Source organism: Choloepus didactylus, chromosome 10 (assembly GCF_015220235.1).
Source record: "Choloepus didactylus isolate mChoDid1 chromosome 10, mChoDid1.pri, whole genome shotgun sequence".
NCBI classification, from domain to species: Eukaryota; Metazoa; Chordata; class Mammalia; order Pilosa; family Megalonychidae; genus Choloepus; species Choloepus didactylus.
The window spans coordinates 14,414,123-14,434,282 of record NC_051316.1 but is presented as its reverse complement, the minus strand read 5'-3'; the positions used below and the strand labels follow the sequence as shown (position 1 = coordinate 14,434,282).

The 20,160-nt window shown below is 37.5% G+C and overlaps 1 long non-coding RNA gene across 2 annotated transcripts in view; it reads left to right on the top strand.

Moving 5' to 3' along the window:
• Positions 1–20,160, top strand: part of LOC119505744 — a 310,630-nt gene that overhangs the window by 106,736 nt on the left and 183,734 nt on the right. Inside the window, exon 4 of one of the 2 annotated variants that reach the window (XR_005210811.1) lies at positions 8,965–9,156. The exons of the other annotated variant lie outside the window; for it this stretch is intronic. This is a non-coding gene — a long non-coding RNA (uncharacterized LOC119505744). The remainder of the gene's footprint in view (positions 1–8,964; positions 9,157–20,160) is intronic. 2 annotated transcript variants of the gene reach the window in all.

The following is a 20,160-nucleotide window of genomic DNA, read 5'->3' as shown; positions in this document are numbered from 1 at the left end:
CAGACACATGCCCCATATACAGGGCAGGCAACACCAACTAGACACGCAAGCTTGGTACACCAATTGGACCCCACAAGACTCACTCCCCCACTCACCACAAAGGCAAAGCAGGGGAGAACTGGCTTGAGGGGAACAGGTGGCTTGTGGACACCACCTGCTGGTTAGTTAGAAAAAGTGTACTCCATGAAGCTGTAGATCAGACAAATTAGAGATGAGCATTTCAATTGGTCTACAAATCCTAAAAGAACCCTATCAAGTTAAGTAAATCCTAAGAGGCCAAAACCAACAGAAAATTTTGAAGCATATGAAAAAACCAGACAATATGGATAACCCAAGCCCAAGCACCCAAATCAAAAGATCAGAGGAGACACAGTACCTAGAGCAACTAATCGAAGAACTAAAGATGAATGATGAGACCATGGCACGGGATATAAAGGACATGAAGAAGAGCATGGCACAGGATATAAAGGGCATGAAGAAGACCCTAGAAGAGCATAAAGAAGACATTGCAAGACTAAATAGAAAAACAGATGATCTTATGGAAATTAAAGAAACTGTTGACCAAATTAAAAACATTCTGGATACTCATAGTACAAGACTACAGGAAGTTTAACAATGAATCACTGACCTGCAAGATAACAGAATGGAAAATGAAATCACAAAAGAAAGAACGGGGAAAAAATTGAAAAAATTAAAATGGACCTCAGGGATATGATAGATAATATAAAATGTCCAAATATAAGACTCATTCGTGTTCCAGAAGGGGAAGAAAAGGGTCAAGGACTAGGAAGAGTATTCAAACAAATTGTTGGGGAAAACTTCCCAAATCTTCTAAACACCATAAATACGCAAAGCATAAATGCCCAGCAAACTCCAAATAGAATAAATCCAAATAAACCCACTCTGAGCATATTCTGATCAGACTCTCAAATACTGAAGAGAAGAAGCAAGTTCTGAAAGCAGCAAGAGAAAAGCAATTCACCACATACAAAGGAAACAGCATAAGACTATGTAGTGATTACTCAGCAGCTGCAATGGAGGCGAGAAGGCAGTGGCACGACATATTTAAAATTCTGAGTGAGAAAAGTTTCCAACCAAGAATACTTTATCCAGCAAAGCTCTCCTTCAAATTTGAGGGAGAGCTTAAATTTTTCACAGAAGAACAAATGCTGAGAGAATTTGCTAACAAGAGACCTGCCCTACTGGAAATACTAAAGGGAGCCCTATCAACAGAGAAACAAAGAAAGGAGAGAGAGACATGGAGAAAGGTCCAGTACTAAAGAGATTTGGTATGGGTACATTAAAGGATATTAATAGAAAGAGGGAAAAAATACATATGTCAAACATAAACCAAAGGATAAGATGGCTGATTCAAGAAATGCCTTCACAGTTATAACACTGAATGTAAATCGATTAAACTCCCCAACTAAAAGATATAGATTCGCAGAATGGATCAAAAAAAATGAACCATCAATATGTTTCATAAAAAAGACTCATCTTAGACACAGGGACACAAAGAAATTGAAAGTGAAAGGATGGAAAAAAATATTTCATGCCGGCTACAACCAAAAGAAAGCAGGTGTAGCAATATTAATCTCAGATAAAATAGACTTTAAATGCAGGGATGTTGTGAGAGACAAAGAAAGCCACTACATACTAGTAACGGGCAATTCAGCAAGAAGAAATAACAACCATAAATGTTTATGCACCCAATCAAGGTGCCACAAAATACATGAGAGAAACACTGGCAAAATTGAAGGAAGCAATCGATGTTTCCACAGTAATTGTGGGAGACTTCAACACATCACTTTCTCCTATAGACAGATCAACCAGACAGAAGACCAGTGAGGAAACTGAAAACCTAACAATCTGATAAATGAATTGGATTTAACAGACATATATAGAACATTACATCCCAAATCACCAGGATAGACATTCTTCTCTATCGCTCACAGAACTTTCTCCAGAATAGATCATATGCTGGGACATAAAACAAGACTCAATAAATTTAAAAAGATTGAAATTATTCAAAGCACATTCTCTGACCACAATGGAATACAATTGGAAGTCAATCACCATCAGAGACTTAGAAAATTCACATACACCTGGAGGTTAAACAACACACTCCTAAACAATCAGTGGGTTAAAGAAGAAATCGCAAGAGAAATTGCTAAATATATAGAGACGAATGAAAATGAGAACACAACATACAACAGAACATATGGGATGCAGCAAAAGTGGTATTGAGGGGGAAATTTATAGCACTAAATGCATATATTAAAAAGAATAAAGAGCCAAAATCAAAGAACTAATGGATCAACTGAAGAAGCTAGAAAAGAAACAGCAAAGCAATCCTAAACCAAGTAGAAGAAAAGAAATAACAAGGATTAAAGCAGAAATAAATGACGTAGAGAACAAAAAAAAACAATAGAGAGGATAAATAACACCAAAAGTTTGTTCTTTGAGAAGATCAGCAAGATTGGCAAGCCCCTGGCTAGACTGCCAAAATCAAAAAGAGAGAAGACCCATATAAACAAAATAATGAATGACAAAGTTGACATTACTGCAGATCCTGAAGAAATTAAAAAAAAATTATAGGAGGATACTGTGAACAACTGTATGGCAACAAACTGGATAATGTAGAGGAAATGGACAATTTCCTGGAAACACATGAACAAACTAGACTGACCAGAGAAGAAACAGAAGACCTGAACCAACCAATCACAAGCAAAGAGATCCAATCAATCATCAAAAAGCTTCCCACAAATAAATGCCCAGGACCAGATGGCTTCAAGGGGAATTCTACCAAACTTTCCAAAAAGAACTGACACCAATCTTACTTAAACTCTTTCAAAACATTGAAGAAAATGGAACAATACCTAACTTATTTTATGAAGTTAACATCAATCTAATACCAAAACCAGGCAAAGATGCTACAAAAAAGGAAAACTACCGGCCAATCTCCCTAATGAATATAGATGCAAAAATCCTCAACAAAATACTTGCAAATCGAATCCAAAGACATTAATAAAATCATACACCATGACCAAGTGGGGTTCATTCCATGCATGCAAGGATAGTTCAACATAAGAAAATCAATCAATGTATTACAACACATTAACAAATCAAAAGGGAAAAATCAAATGATCATCTCAATAGATGCTGAAAAAGCATTCGACAAAATCCAACATCCCTTTTTGATGAAAACCCTTCAAAAGGTCGGAATTGAAGGAAACTTCCTCAATATGATAAAGAGCATATATGAAAAACCCACAGCCAGCAGAGTACTCAATGGTGAGAGACTGAAAGCCTTCCCTCGAAGATCAGAAACAAGACAAGGATGCCCGCTATCACCACTGTTATTCAACATTGTGCTCGAAGTGCTAGCCAGGGCAATCCGGTAAGACAAAGAAATAAAAGGCATCCATATTGGAAAGGAAGAAGTAAAACTGTCATTGTTTGCAGATGATATGATCTTATATCTGGAAAACCCTGAGAAATCGATGATACAGCTACTAGAGCTAATTAATTTAGCAAAGTAGCAGGATACATGATTAATGCACATAAGTCAGTAATGTTTCTATATGCTAGAAATGAACAAACTGAAGAGACACTCAAGAAAAAGATACCATTTTCAATAGCAACTAAAAAAATCCAGTACTTAGGAATAAACTTAATCAAAGATGAAAAATACCTATACAAAGAAAACTACATAACTCTACTAAAAGAAACAGAAGAGGACCTTAAAAGATGGAAAAATATTCCATGTTCATGGATAGGAAGGCTAAATGTCATTAAGATGTCAATTCTACCCATACTCATCTACAGATTCAATGCAATCCCAATCAAAATTCCAACAAGCTACTTTGCAGACTTGGAAAAGCTAGTTATCAAATTTATTTGGAAAGAGAAGATGCCTCGAATTGCTAAAGACACTCTAAAAAAGAAAAACGAAGTGGGAGGACTTACACTCCCTGACTTTGAATCTTATTATAAAGCCACATTTGTCAAAACAGCACGGTACTGGCACAAAGATAGCCATATAGATCAATGGAATCAAATTGAGAATTCAGAGATAGACCCCCCAGATCTATGGCCGACTGATCTTTGATAAGGCCCCCAAAGTCACTGAACTGGGTCATAATGGTCTTTTCAACAAATGGGGCTGGGAGAATTGGATATCCACATCCAAAAGAATGAAAGAGGACCCCTACCTCACACTCTACACAAAAATTAACTCAAAATGAACCAAAGATCTCAATATAAAAGAAAGTACCATAAAACTCCTAGAAGATAATGTAGGAAAACATCTTCAAGACGTTGTATTAGGTGGCCACTTCCTAGACTTTACACCCAAAGCACAAGTGACAAAAGAAAAAATAGATAAATGGTAACTCCTCAAGCTTAGAAGCTTCTGTACCTCAAAGGAATTTCTCAAAAAGTTAAAGAGTCAGCCAACTCATTGGGAAAAAATTTTTGGAAACAATGTATCTGACAAAAGACTGATATCTTGCATATATAAAGAAATCCTACAACTCAATGACGATAATTCAGACAGCCCAATTATAAAATGGGCAAAAGATGTGAAAAGACAGTTCTCTGAAGAGGAAATACAAATGGCCAAGAAACACATGAAAAAATGTTCAGCTTCACTAGCTATTAGAGAGATGTAAATTAAGACCACAATGAGATACCATCTCACACCGATTAGAATGGCTGCCATTAAACAAACAGGAAACTACAAATGCTGGAGGGGATGTGGAGAAATTGGAACTCTTATTCATTGTTGGTGGGACTGTATAATGGTTCAGCCACTCTGGAAGTCAGTCTGGCAGTTCCTTAGAAAACTAGATACAGAGTTACCATTCGATCCAGCGATTGCAATTCTCGGTATATACCCAGAAGATTGGAAAGCAGTGACATGAACAGATATCTGCACACCAATGCTCATAGCAGCATTATTCACATTTGCCAAGAGATGGAAACAACCCAAATGTCCTTCAACAGATGAGTGGATAAATAAAAGGTGGTATATACACATGATGGAATACTACACGGCAGTAAGAAGGAACGATGTTGTGAAACACATGACAACATGGATGAACCTTGAAGACATAATGCTGAGCAAAATAAGCCAGGCACAAAAAAAAGAAATATTATATGCTACCACTAATGTGAACTTTGAAAAATGTAAAACAAATGGTTTATTATGTAGAATGTAGGGGAACTAGTGATAGAGAGCAATTAAGGTAGGGGGAACAATAATCCAATAAGAATAGATAAGCTATTGTGGGTAAATTTAACATTCTGGGAATGCCCAGGAATGACTATGGTCTGTTAATTTGTGATGGGTATAGTAGGAACAAATTCACAGAAATTTTGCTATATTAGGTTACTTTCTTGGGGTAGAGTAGGAACATGTTGAAAGTAAAGTAGTTATCTTACTTTGTGTATTTCTTACTTCCTTGTTATGGTCTCTTTGAAATGTTCTTTTATTGTATGTTTTTTTAAATTTTTTTTTTATTTTTCATACAGTTGATTTAAAAAAAAAGTTTAAGAAAAAAAACAAGGAAAAAAATATGCAGAGCCCCCTTGAGGAGCTGGTGGAGAATGCAGGGGTATTGGCCTGCCCCACGTCGATGGTTGCTAACATGCTCACAGACATGCGGGACTGGTGGTTTGATGGGTTGAGCCCTCTACCAGAGGACTTGGCCTTGGGAAGACTGTTGCTGCAAAGGAGAGGCTAGGCCTCCCTATAATTTTGCCTAAGAAACTCGTCCCGAATGCCTCTTTGTTGCTCAGATGTGGCCCTGTCTCTCTAGCTAAGCCAACTTGGCAGGTGAAATCACTGCCCTCCCCCCTACATGGGATCAGACACCCAGGGGAGTGAAACTTCCTGGCAACATGGAATATGACTCCCGGGAAGGAATGTAGGCCTGGCATCATGGAATGGAGAACATCTTGACCAAAAGGGTGATGTGAAAGGAAATGAAATAAGCTTCAGTGGCAGAGAGATTCCAAAAGGAGCTGAGAGGTCACTCTGGTGGGCACTCTTATGCACAGTATAGACAACCCTTTTTAGGTTCTAATGAATTGGGGTAGCTGGTGGTAGATACCTGAAACTATCAAACTACAACCCAGAACCCATGAATCTTGAAGACAATTGTATAAAAATGTAGCTTTTGAGGGGTGACAATGGGATTGGGAAAGCCATAAGGACCACACTCCCCTTTGTCTAGTTTATGAATGGAGGAGTAGGAAAATAGGGGAAGGAAACAAACAAACAGACAGACAAAGGTACCCAGTGTTCTTTTTTACTTCAATTGCTCTTTTTCACTTTAATTATTATTCTTGTTATTTTTGTGTGTGTGCTAATGAAGGTGTCAGGGATTGATTTTGGTGATGAATGTACAACTATGTAATGGTACTGTGAACAATCAAATGTACGATTTGTTTTGTATGATTGTGTGGTATGTGAATATATCTCAATAAAATGAATATTTTAAAAAAAAGAAACAAAAGGGCGAATATTGTATGATCTCACTAGTGTCAGCTAATTTGAATAAGTAAACCAATAGAGTTAAAATCTTAAGTTACCAGAATAAAGAATGAGGGTAGAGAATTTGGAGCAGTTAATGTGTGCAGAATTGTTAACTAGGTTGAATTTAAATGTTTGGAAATGGATAGAGGTGATGGTAGCAAATTATGTTGGGTGTAATTAACAGCACTTAATTATGTGTGTGATTATGGTTGAAATGGGAAGTTTAGAAGGAAAGACAGGATAAAACACAGGACTGTATAACACAGCGGACTCTATGGTAAACGATGACTGTGATTAATAGAATGAATACAAAAATGAGCTAGAAGACATATACGTGTATTACAAGGAGTTAGTAACAGACTGGTATATGGGAAAAAGTAAACCTATTCTAAATTATGAACTATAGTTAACAGTAATGTTTTAGTATTCTCTCATAAACAGTAACAAATGTACCATACCAATGCTAGGGTCATTAATATGGGGAAAAAAAAAAGAAAGATGAGAAGTTAAGATTTAAAAGTCTTCAAACTGGAGTTACTGATCATTTAATTTAAGGATAACTTGGTTTCTTTTTTAAAATCTCATTTAAGAAATGTAATGCTTTTCAGCATTACACGTGTAAGTGATAGAAATTAAAATGCAAATGAAATTAAAATGAGAAATTCAATTACAGGCATTATTAGGACTTGCCAAATTTATTTAAGTTAAAAAAAAGGCAGTATTTACACAAAAATGTAGTTGGGGAACCGCACTCATTTAAACAGTATGTTAAATATTGTATATAAGTATTTAAGTGCTGGAGTTATGTATGTGCGAATATGCGTGTGCATGTGTGTATCTATGTTTAAGAATATCAAAAACAAGTATTAATATGACTTCCTGGGATAGCTAGATTAGCTTTGTAAATAATCATTTGTCATTTGGTGCTCCAGTCAAATATATAACCAAGAGTTATTTTCCAAAATTAATGTCTTAACAATTGCACCCAAAAAAACCCAAACTACCACAATGTTATGACATAAAACATAATGTTATTTTTAATAGCATATAGACTACTCCTGAATAAACAGAAATAAAATACACATTTGATTTTTTTTCCAAAATTAAACATTAAAAATCCAATTGCAGCCATCTAGTTTCACCCAAATTACAAATGGCAATACATAGGAAGCAGTTTTCTTTTATTCCCTGGTGATTTGCAGGAAACCATTGCTCTTATAAGAGCAATGAGCAAGGAAATGACTTTCATCTAAATCAAGCGGTATTTGCATTATAGTCACATCAGTCAAAGCATCTAGGAAAATGGTGACTTTGGGCCCTCTGCCACCCACATCTAAGTTTCAATGCCTAGCTCATGAAATGGAACTTAGACTTTGTGCTGTAAAGTAAATAACATAAAAGATGAAAGTGCACACTACATTGAAAGGCAACTCTATTGGGGATGAGTTATGTTGACATAGAATACAATAGCAAGACATTTATTAATTAAATATTTTATTTTAATATAAATTATGAGTCACCTCATTTCACAGTGGTTTAATACAAAAGCATCATGAAGTTAATTTTATAATTTTATACGATGAAATTTTGGCTTTTTAAATTTTAACTTAATCATTGCCTCATGAAAAGACACCACATTGATATTGAATACAGAAGTACTCTTTTTTCTAACTCATGACGTACATCTTACTTGTTTTTTTCTCTTAAATTATTTCTACAGTCATTTAAATATTAAAAACTTACCATATTCCATTTATAATCTGGAGTTTGCATTCTCTTCATAATGTTCCACTTTTTAAATAAAAGTGAAAAAGTAATGAAGTATAAAATTCACCTACTATACTGTACTGTAATGCATTCTGCTTTTATCTTTCCTTTTTCATGGTTATCAATCACTGGTACAATTTCAAACAGTAGGAAATGAAGATTGGGCATTTTCTTAACTCTTATACAATTCATGATGATTTTTTCCCCTTAGAATTTTTATAAGAACAAGTTGTTTTATTCAGATTTGTATATTAATAACTGAGGCCATATCCTATTAATACTTTAATACTCTCATCTTAGATTCCTGGAGTAGAAGCCTCCATCATATTTAAAACCATTTCAAGGATATTGAAACCTTATACATAACTTCATAGAGACTTTGAAGTTTCAAATTTAATATCATCATATTTAAAATGTTTGTGCTCTGAAGCCTTTCATTTATTGTTTTTTAAAAACATGGTTTTTAAATGAGTTATTTTTTTAAAAAACTCAGAGTTCAGATGATAAAAATAAATCTTTGAAGAATGAGCTAGAGTTAGAGAAAACTTTGTATATCTCCACAAGTGACTTCTACTGTACCTCATTAAGAACTAAGGACATTGGGATAAGGACTGAAATGAATTAATCCAATACATATATTAACTATTATATTCTAGGACTACCTGTCTCCAGAAGTTGTTCATCACAGCCTGTATGTTGGGAAGGAAGCTCAGAGATAAAGACACAGCCTCCTGCTGAATTAATGAAATGTGTCCATTACTATTGTGGGTGTCAGTGAGTTAAGCAGGTCTGAAGATAATAAGATAAATTGTCACCAAAAGTTACGGTACCAGAAATGGAATATCAGGGTAAGACTTCATCACTATACTATCATAGGTTTTCTGACCTGCCAATGTAATAAATTACCACAAACATGGTGGCTTAAAAAACAGGAACTTATTTTCTCAGAGTTCTGGAAGCTAGACATCCAAAACCAAGGTGTTGGCAGGGCCAGGCTCCCACTGGAACCTGTATGAGAGATTCATTCCTTGAATCTTCCAGCTTCTGGTGGATGTCCACAGTCTTTAACATTCCTTGGCTTGTAGCCGCAACCCTTCAGTCTCTGCTTCTGTTGTCACATGGTCGCCTTTTCTGTTGTCTGTGCCTCTTCCCCTCTTCTTACAAGGACACCAGTCACACTGGATGAAGGGCTTGCCCTACTTTAGTATGACTTCATCTTAATTTAACTAATTCCACCTGCAGCGACCCTATTTCCACATAAGGTCGTATTATAAATTACTGGGAGTTGAGATTTCAACATTTCTTTGGGGGACACAATTCAACTGAAAACTGACCATGTGGTCTCTAAGAGATATAACAACTCTGTCACTCTGGTGCTAGGGCATAAATATTAGCTGAATAAGAGGCCATGTCTATACTCACAATGGACATGACCAACGAGGGTATATGTGTATCAGTTCAATTCAGCCACCAGCCTGTCTGCTAAAAAGACAAGTTATATCCATTGTTTTCCTGAACTCACTAATCAAACTGGTAAACTCAGTTGAATAGAATGAGAAGAATTCTTCATTGAATGGCTGAGAATAAGAATAATTCAAGTCACTGGGAAAAGGAGTCATGAACTGGAATATTTGGGGAAGCAATTTTGATACCAGCAAAAAAAAAAAGAAAGAAAAACTCAAAGTGCCCAAAAGCAGTCAAATGAGACAGAAGAATGGATGAATAAAATGTGTATATATTCAGTGGAATACCTTATGGCAATGAAATTAAGGACATTAGCTACATTTATTAACATGGTTGAATCTCAAAAACATAAGTTGAGTGATAGCAGTTAAAAAATATCACAGAATTAATATTTTTTCAAAATAAAGTTTTTAAAAAGAAGAAAAATAAAACAGTGTATTATTAAAGAATCATACATAGATCATAAATTTATAAAAAACTAGGAATAATTAACACAAAATTTAGACTAGTATTTCCCTTGGTGGATGAAAAATAATTGATATTTAATTTCTTAAGCTATGATAAGGTGCATGCACATTCTTTCATAAAATTGTTTTTCTAAATGTACGTATTGATCTATGTCACAAATAAAACTAAACATAATTATGATATAAAAATCATCAAAAGCACTTATTGCTTCAGTATATGCATATAATATATATTCTACAGAAATAAATATACTCTCAAATACCATAGCATTATCAAATATGATATGCAGAGTATCAAAATATGAAAAATGATGCTGCATTTGTTATTAAACATTTTTCTCCTGTCTATTTTCTTTTGTGTCCTTTGAAAACCTTCTTCCTACCACTTTTCATGTTTCTAAACCTTATACTACAAAAATGATAGCTCTTGGACAATTGCTTTAGGTATTATTCTGAAGAATTCATTACTATGGAATGCTAGAAATCTATCATAACTAGCATAGGTTTAAAAAACAACATGGGTCACAAATGAGAAAAGGAGATGACCAAACCCTTAGAATTGTTTAGCATTATTCTACCCTCACAGCAATGTTTGTTTTAAGCCCCCTTAAAGATTAGACACTGGATTGGTGGTTGGTGTGTTTGGTGTCTGTAGAGGACTTGGTGGCCCCAAAGATATCAGGTCCTTATCTCTGGAACCTATAAACATTACCTTATTTGGAAAAAAGGATCTTTGCAAATGTGATTAAGAATCTTGAGATGGGGAGAGTCTCCTGGAATATCCGGGTGGACCATAAGTACACATGGTGGACTACAAATACCATCATATCACATCATGTTACATCCATATAAGAAGGCGGCAGGGGGATATTTGACACATGCAGAAGAGAAGGAGGCAATGTGGTCATAGAGGCAGGGGTTGGAGTGATGTGGCCACAAGTCAAGAACGCTGGCCGCCACCAGAAGCCAGAAAAGCAAGGAATGGATTCTCCCCTGCAGCCCCTGGAGAAGTATGGTCCTGCTACACCTCAACCTCAGCCCAGTGACACCTCAATTTTGGAAGTCTGGCCTCCAGAACTGTGAGAGAATGAATTTCTGTTGTCTTATGCCATAGAGTTTGTTTATTTGTTACAGCAGCCACAACCACAATGACAGGAAAAACACAGCAGCCAGTAAGTCACTGATATCTATTCCACAGAATATAAGTTTCTTGTTCCAGTTGTAAATTTCCAAAGAAACTTGTTGTGAGGACTTCACTATCATCACCCTGACCTTAGACTTAACTGGCAATCCCTGAGAGTGAAATTTATGGGGGGAAAATATGTCTTTGGCAGAAGTGCAGTAGCAGTTGCTATGTTTAAGGGTTGTCTGTCCTTGACTATTGCTGGCCAGGTCTGTCTATGGCAGGAATTCCAAGGTTAGATCTTCTGCCTTGAATTAAATGTTTAGGGCTCCAGATTATACTTGCCAGGAGGAAAATAAGTTTGGAGACTCACGAGACTAATTCTATTTGGGTGGGCAGGAGGCTAAAAAATGGAGTGTGTGATAATCTGTGAGGTGGGAACATTCCAAAGACCAAAAAGAGAGAGGAGATCAAAGATGGCTTTCCTGAGCAAGATATTTAAGAGCCAACCTAATAGCTATCGTTAATGGCTTGTAAATCCATTACAATGTCTATGTGTCTCAAATGCTGTAATTCTGCTTCTGCCTGATTAACTGGATTGTTAATTATATGCAAAGACAGTGAAGTTGCTTGAGTCTTAGTGAGAAACTCAGACTCAAAACTCTGCATGGACAGGTAAGTAGCGAATAGAACTGGGCAGGGACCATTGGCTTTTTTAAAGGGGGCAGCTCTACCCAGAAGGGATGCCCACCCAGGATGGCCAGATCATCTAATTTTTCATGAGGAGCTGGAAATCTGGATTATTCTGAGAAATCTGAGTTTTAAATGTTGGCCAAACTCTACTGTGCCAGCCAAACAGAATAAACCTGAAGGCCAGAGTTGCTTTTGAGTATTTTCAAAACCACAACAAATATTTATAAAGAAAAAAAATATGTTCTAAGAAAAACAGGAAATATTGTGCCACTTAAATTTCTTAAAACCTTCTAAATGCCTGTTCTCTTGAAATCTATATGGTGACCTGGGGTGACAAAGTATTATTTTTGGCATAAATCGTTATACTGGATCTCTAACAGGCTGAAGAATGCTAAGAATGTTAAAATTATCATATGGAAAGAGGCATAGCATTTTGTAAACTTTGCAAAATAATGAAAATGTTTCTCCAGTTTGAACTCAAAATTTTCACTCCATATGCAACCAAAAAAATTATAAATTTTAAATATATTTGAGAAATTAATGTATATTAGATTACCAATTTTGATCTTCAGTACCTAAGAAAAGATTAAGCTGCCCTTCCTTAATGGAAGAATTTAATTTATGATAATGACACATGAATAAAAATGCTATTGTCTTTAAATAATCACCATAATAAATTGTTAATTGTATTTAAAGTTATTTCTCAAATTTAATTACCAAATATCATAGTATATGTATCACCTAAGACAAAAGTCTGCCAATGGGAGAATAAAAACCTGTCCCACTGCCCACAGTTTAGTGCATTTCAAATGTTAGCTTTTCTTGCTTCCACTGAATCTATCAAAAATAAGCATTTCAGAACCAGTCACACATTGGACTCAAGTTTGGAATTGGAGGAAAAGCTGAGATCGCAGCGAACATTGTAAGTTCCCCGGACCAGGGGTCTGGCGCCCCTCCCCACCCAGACCTCACAGACTGTCTTGCTGCCGGCTCCCTGAAAGGGGGGGAAAAAAACCAAAAAGCAGCAATCTGCTGAGGGCAAGAAGGGAGGCTCAAACCAGCCTCAACTGCAGAATTAATTAACAAATTAATTAACTAACTTTGGGAGCTGGGGTGCTAAAGAAGGGCTGGGCTCCGAGAAGTGGGGGCACGTAAAAGCGGGCACCCATTCCCAGACTCCAAAAAAGCCATTTTTTTTTCCCTTACATTTTGTCCCTTCTGGCTTCTCACTGATCCCTTATCTCTTTGCATTTCAATAGCCCCTGGCAGGGGTGGAACTGAAGGGGTTGGAGAGTAATTATCAGACAATAGCCCAAAGCTTATCTTTAAATGCTCTATTCTGACACTGACAAAACTTCCAGGCTGGGGAAAGACATTTAAAAGAGACTCTTTTTTTTTTCCCTTTTTTCTTTTTCTTGATTTCTTTTCTACTTTTTTTTTTTTATCTAAAAGTAATATATGGCTCTCTCTCTCTCGGCTTCTCCACCCTCAAAGAACCGTGTCCTGCCTGTTCCTTCTCGCCGCCCTCCACACCTTGCACGCCTCCGCCGGGGACCGGGCCCAGTCCCCCGCCTCGCCCTCGCCTCCGGGAAAGAGCCCCCGCCGCCGGTACCCTCTGAGCAACGCCGAGAGCCGAGGGTTCAGCAACCGGCCGCCCCCCCCCCCCCCCAGACGAATCAACTGCGACCGCAACTGGCGCCCAACGTGGGGCAGGTCCTCTGCACGCAGCGATCCAGTACACCACCCGCTCGCCCGGACGCCTCTCCAGCTCCCCTTCTCCTCGCCTGCAAGGACCCTGGGTTATCCGCAGACTTCGCCAACTTGCTAAAAGCCAGGCCAGTACCAATGCTGTCCTCTCATCATTTGTGCAAGTCCAGTATCAACAACTTGCCTCCACTGAAGAAGCTGACCCTCCTCAGCGTCGCCACCCTCGTCCATCCCGCTAGCAGCAAGGCCCCTGTCGAGCGCCCGGGCGCCACACCAACGCTGAGCTCCAGCCTCGCTGAGCCACCGTCAACCCTTTTTCCCCTCCCCAACCTTCCCCTTCCCTCATCCCTTAGCGGACCTCTCCGAACCGTGTCCTGCCTGTTCCTTCTCGCCGCCCTCCACACCTTGCACGCCTCCGCCGGGGACCGGGCCCAGTCCCCCGCCTCGCCCTCGCCTCCGGGAAAGAGCCCCCGCCGCCGGTACCCTCTGAGCAACGCCGAGAGCCGAGGGTTCAGCAACCGGCCGCCCCCCCCCCCCAGACGAATCAACTGCGACCGCAAGTTGTCTTGAGACCAGACTCTAAATTGGTGTGGCATGCATTAGTAGGCAACATTTTCCCAACAGCATGTGTTCATTTGATGTCTCCGTGTCACATTTTAATTAAAGTAATGGGCAGCAGCAAAGAAGAGTTCAAAAAATGTCAGAGATGTTACATGAACACCAAACATTGGCCATTTATAAGCAAAAAGAGAAGATTAAAGATACAGAAGGAAATGCCACCATGACTTGAGAGTCAGAACTGAAACTGTGCCAAGAAATCTCCAGTACTTTGGATATCATTCTATGATTCTGGATGACTCTCACCTCTTGGCTAATTCATATACCAACTGCATTCTTCCAATGTAACTTTGTAAAAGGTACTGGCAAACGAAAGAAGTAAATTAAGTATGAACTTTTACATTGATAATAATTGGTTTTAAGCAAATTGAAAAGATCCTCGTAAAAGGCAGGCTGAATGTACTCAATCTCAAGTAGCGGGCCTGGGGAATATTATTTAATTTACCTCTTCTCCCTTATCTTTTAAATATGGGTTCGGTTTCCATAATACAGGCAACTTTGAATACATCATCTCTTTACTGGGTTACAAACTTTTACAATCTGCAGTATTGTTGAAAAGCAGGAATGGGCTCAATAAAAGCTCAACTTTGCTACTAGAATGTTTGTAAACACGACAAAAAGATGGCTTAATAGCATTATCTGCTATTTTACTTAGATAGTTTTGTACGTAGAGCTGGAAAGGCCGTTCAATGAAAGTGACTCTTCGATAGTTCTTAACTCCAAAAGCCAAATCTACATTGTATTGGGAAAAAATATCTTCTAAAACCAATAACCATTAACTCAGGATTCTGAACGTTTTCTATGCTATTGACCCTTCTGACCATCTGGTGAAGCCTAGTGCCCCTTCTCAGAAAAATGCCTTGTAATGCATAGAAGGAAAATACACAGAAATACAAAGTAATTATCAAAATATTTTAAGAATTTGTGATACAGTAATATATGTTCTCATCTGTTAACAATGAAAATAACAAGAGCACGTGGCAGGTCTACTAGAATTTCAAAGTGGTGATCACAGAAATTTGTGAAAAGTATAATGTGATATGAAAATATCTACGGTTTCTTTATTGTCAAAGTCAGAGGAACCACGAAAATTAGAATAGGCTGTTACCTACATTTGTAATTGAAGGAAATTCTAAATTTCAGGTAGCCAAATGAAAAAATAAAGATGTGATACAAAAAATAGATAATGATTTTTATTTACTCATTATCGGTCACAAACACCCTGAATTCTATTTTCATCCCTGAGGGCACTGTACCCTAGGTTAAAAACCTTTGCATTAAAAGGTCAGACTGATAATGTCTTTATATTAATCCCTGTGGAAAGTGTTCATATTCTGTTATGGTGAGAACCATTAACAATGGTAGAATCCAGAAATAATTCTAAGGGGAAAGGAAATGACATTACTAAGTTACTGCAAAGTAGATATAAGGCAATATTTATATGCCAAACTGTCTTGTTATGGAAGTTTAAAAATTGTGTCTTCACGAGTGTACTAGAAAAAAAATAAAGTTAATTTTATTTTGAACAAAAAAAAAAAAAAAAAAGTAATATATGTGGTTATTTTCTATCGGAAAGCCCAGGTTGAGGGACTAGGCTGGGCTTGAGAGGAGACAGAGTACCCACAGTGTCTTTGAATTCCGTATTCACTACTGAAGGCCTCCAGCTCCATCTTTAATTGGTAACTCAGGCTGACCAAGGAATCTACCTTGAGAGGCCCCAAAGAGGAGAGAGGAGAAGGGAATAGTGTCCCTGAGAGACAACTGGAGGTCTGAGGATTGGGAGAGTGGAGGGAGGCCCAGCTCAACTGGCAGTCCTCCTTCTGGGAATTCAGACCCCAGGGGCTGGAATTCAGATTCCAGCTTCAGTCAGCCAGGCCCCTGACAGGCTCAGAGTCACCAGGAGAACTAAAGGCTCCATACCTCCTTACACTGGTGGGGGAGCTGCGGGCTGGCCAGCGCCACCTGCTGGACAGGAGAGGAAAAGCACCAATTCTAAAGGCCTCATAGGAGGGTCTCATTCTCAGGAAAACTCCATACCCTCCCAATGAGACCTGGGCCTCACTAGACTGGGAAAATCTGACTAGGGTCGACCATATCCAAGGAGACCCACTCACAAAAAGGTTACATAGAGGCAGAGCAAGAAACAGAAAAAACAAGAGGGGAAAAATTGTGATCAACTAAATAGAACCTAAGTTAGAGGTCTAGAATAAGTTGAACTGAATAACAGAGGCCAGAGAACAAAGCCAACCAACAAGAAAACCACTAGGTAAAAGACAGAAAACAAGCTCCAAAATAAACTAATCAAGAGAATCAGATGCCTAGACAACTTAAGATAACAAGCCATACCAGGAAACACGAAAACATGGACCAGCCAAAGGAACAAACTAATAGCTCAGCTGAGACACAGGAGTGGAGGCAACTAATGCTAAATAAATTTGATGAAATGAAGGAAGATATAGCAAAAGAGCTGAAGGATATAAAGAAGACACTGGCTGACCATAAAGAAGAATTCATAAACTTAAAAAAACAAATGGCAGAACTCATGGGAATGAAGGCCACAATGGAGGAGATGAAAAACACAATGGAGGGACACAACAGTAGATTTGAACAGGCAGAAGAAAGGATCAGTGAACTGGAAGACAGGTCATTCGAATTCATACACACAAAAGAACAGCTGGTGAAAAAAATGGAAAAATATGAGCAGGGTCTTAGGGAGCTGAGTGACAACATGAAACGCACAAATATACGTGTTATGGGTATCCCAGAAGGAGAAGAGAAGGGAAAAGGGGCAGAAAGAGTAATAGAAGATATATTCACTGAAAATTTCCCAACTCTTATAAAAGACAGAAAATTAGAGATTCAAGAAGTACAACGTACCCCAAATAGAATAGATCCCAATAGACCTACTCCAAGACACTTACTGGTCAGATTGTCCAATGTCAAAGACAAAGAGAGGATTCTGAAAGCAGCAAGAGAAAAGCAATCCATCACATACAAGGGAAAGTCAATAAGACTATGTACAGATTTCTCTGCAGAAACCATGGAGGCAAGAAGACAGTGGCATGATATATTTAAGATACTGAAAGAGAAAAACTGCCAACCAAGAATTCTATATCCAGCAAAACTTTCCTTCAAAAATGAGGGAGAGATTAAAACATTTTCAGACAAACAGACACTGACAGAGTTTGTGAATAAGAGACCAGCACTACAAGAAATACTAAAGGGAGTGCTACAGGCTGATAGGAAAAGACAGGAGAGAGAGAGTTGGAGAAGAGTGCAGAAATGAAGATTATCAGGAAAGGTAAAAAGAGAGGAAAAAATAAGATATGACATATAAATTCCAAAAAACAAAATGGTAGTAGAAAGTACTGCCCTTACAGTAATAACACTAAATGTAAATGGATTAAACTCCCCAATAAAAAGACACAGACTGGCAGAATGGATTAAAAAACAGGACCCATCTATATGCTGTCTACAAGAAACTCACTTTAGACACAAGGACAAACATAGACTGAAAGTGAAAGGTTGGAAAAAGATATTTCATGCAAACAACAACCAGAAAAAAGCGGGAGTAGCTATATTAATATCAGACAAGTTAGACTTCAAAAGTGAAACAATTAAAAGAGACAAAGAAGGACACTATATATTAATAAAAGGGTCAATTCATCAAGAAAACATAACAGTCATAAATATTTATGCACCAAACCAGAATGCCCCAAAATTCATGAGGCAAACACTGCGATCACTGAAAGGAGAAATAGATACCTCTACAATAATAGTTGGAGACTTCAATACACCACTCTCATCAATGGATAGAACATCTAGACAGAGGATCACTAAAGAAACAGAGATGTTGAATTGTATGATAAATGAACTAGACTTGACAGACATTTATAGAACACTACACCCAACAACAGCAGGATACACTTTTTTCTCAAGTGCTCATGGAACATTCTCTAGGATAGACCACATGTTGGGTCACAAAGCAAGTCTCAACAAATTTAAAAATATTGATATTATACAAAACACTTTCTCAGACCACAATGGAATGAAGTTGGAAATAAATAAAAGGCAGAAGTTCATAAAATTCACAAACATATGGAGGCTAAACAACACCCTCTTAGAAAACCAGTGGGTAAAGGAAGAAATTACAAGAGAAATTAGTAAATACCTCGAGGCAAATGACAATGAAAACACAACTTATCAAAACTTATGGGATGCAGCAAAGGCAGTGCTGAGAGGGAAATTTATTGCCCTAAATGCCTATATTAAAAGAGAAGAGAGAGCAAAAATTGAAGAGTTAACTGCTCACCTGGAGGAATTAGAGAAAGAACAGCAAACTAACCCCAAAGCAAGCAGAAGGGAAGAAATAACAAAGATTAGAGCAGAAATAAATGCAATTGAGAACAGGAAAACAATAGAGAGAATCAACAAAACCAGAAGTTGGTTCTTTGAGAAAATCAATAAAATCGATGGACCACTGGCTAGGCTAACAAAAAAAAAGAGAGAGCAGATGCAAATAAATGCAATCAGAAATGGTAAAGGAAATATAACTACCGACCCTGCAGAAATTAAGGAGATAATGAGAAGATACTATGAGCAACTATATGCTAATAAACTAGACAACTTAGATGAAATGGACAACTTCCTAGAAAAGCATAAACAACCAACATTAACTCAAGAAGAAATAGATGACCTCAACAAACCAATCACAAGTAAAGAGATTGAGTCAGTCATCAAAAAGCTCCCAAAAAGGAAAAGCCCAGGACCAGATGGTTTCACATGTGAATTCTACCAAGCATTCAAGAACGAATTAGTACCAATCCTGCTCAATCTCTTCAAAAAAATTGAAGAAGAGGGAAAGCTACCTAACTCTTTCTATGAAGCCAACATCACCCTAATACCAAAACCAGGCAAAGACACTACAAAAAAAGAAAATTATAGACCAATTTCTTTAATGAATATAGATGCAAAAATCCTCAACAAAATACTCGCAAATTGAATCCAGCAGCACATTAAAAGAATTATACACCACGACCAGGTGGGATTTATTCCAGGTATGCAAGGCTGGTTCAACACAAGAAAATCAATTAATGTAATACACCACATCAATAAATCAAAGCAGAAGAACCACATGATCATCTCGATTGATGCAGAAAAGGCATTTGACAAAATTCAACATCCTTTCCTGATGAAAACACTTCAAAGGATAGGAATAGAAGGGAACTTTTTCAACATGATAAAGGCAATATATGAAAAACCCACAGCTAACATCACACTCAATGGGGAGAGACTGAAAGCTTTTCCTCTAAGAACAGGAACAAGACAGGGATGCCCACTATCACCATTGCTATTCAACATTGTGCTGGAAGTTCTAGCTAGAGCAATTAGGCAAGAAAAAGAAATAAAAGGCATCCAAATTGGAGAGGAAGAAGTAAAACTTTCACTATTTGCAGATGACATGATTCTATATGTAGGAAATCCGGAAAAATCTACAGCAAAGCTACTACAACTAGTCAATGAATACAGCAAAGTAGCAGGCTACAAGATCAACACACAAAAATCTGTAGTGTTCCTATACACAAGTAATGTGCAACAAGAGGAGGAAATCAAGAAAAAAAATCCCATTTACAATAGCAACCAAAAGAATCAAGTATTTAGGAATAAACTTAACCAAGGACACAAAAGACCTTTACATCGAAAACTATAAGAAACTGCTAAAAGAAATTGAACAAGACCTGAAAAAATGGAAGAACATACCATGTTCATGGATTGGAAGA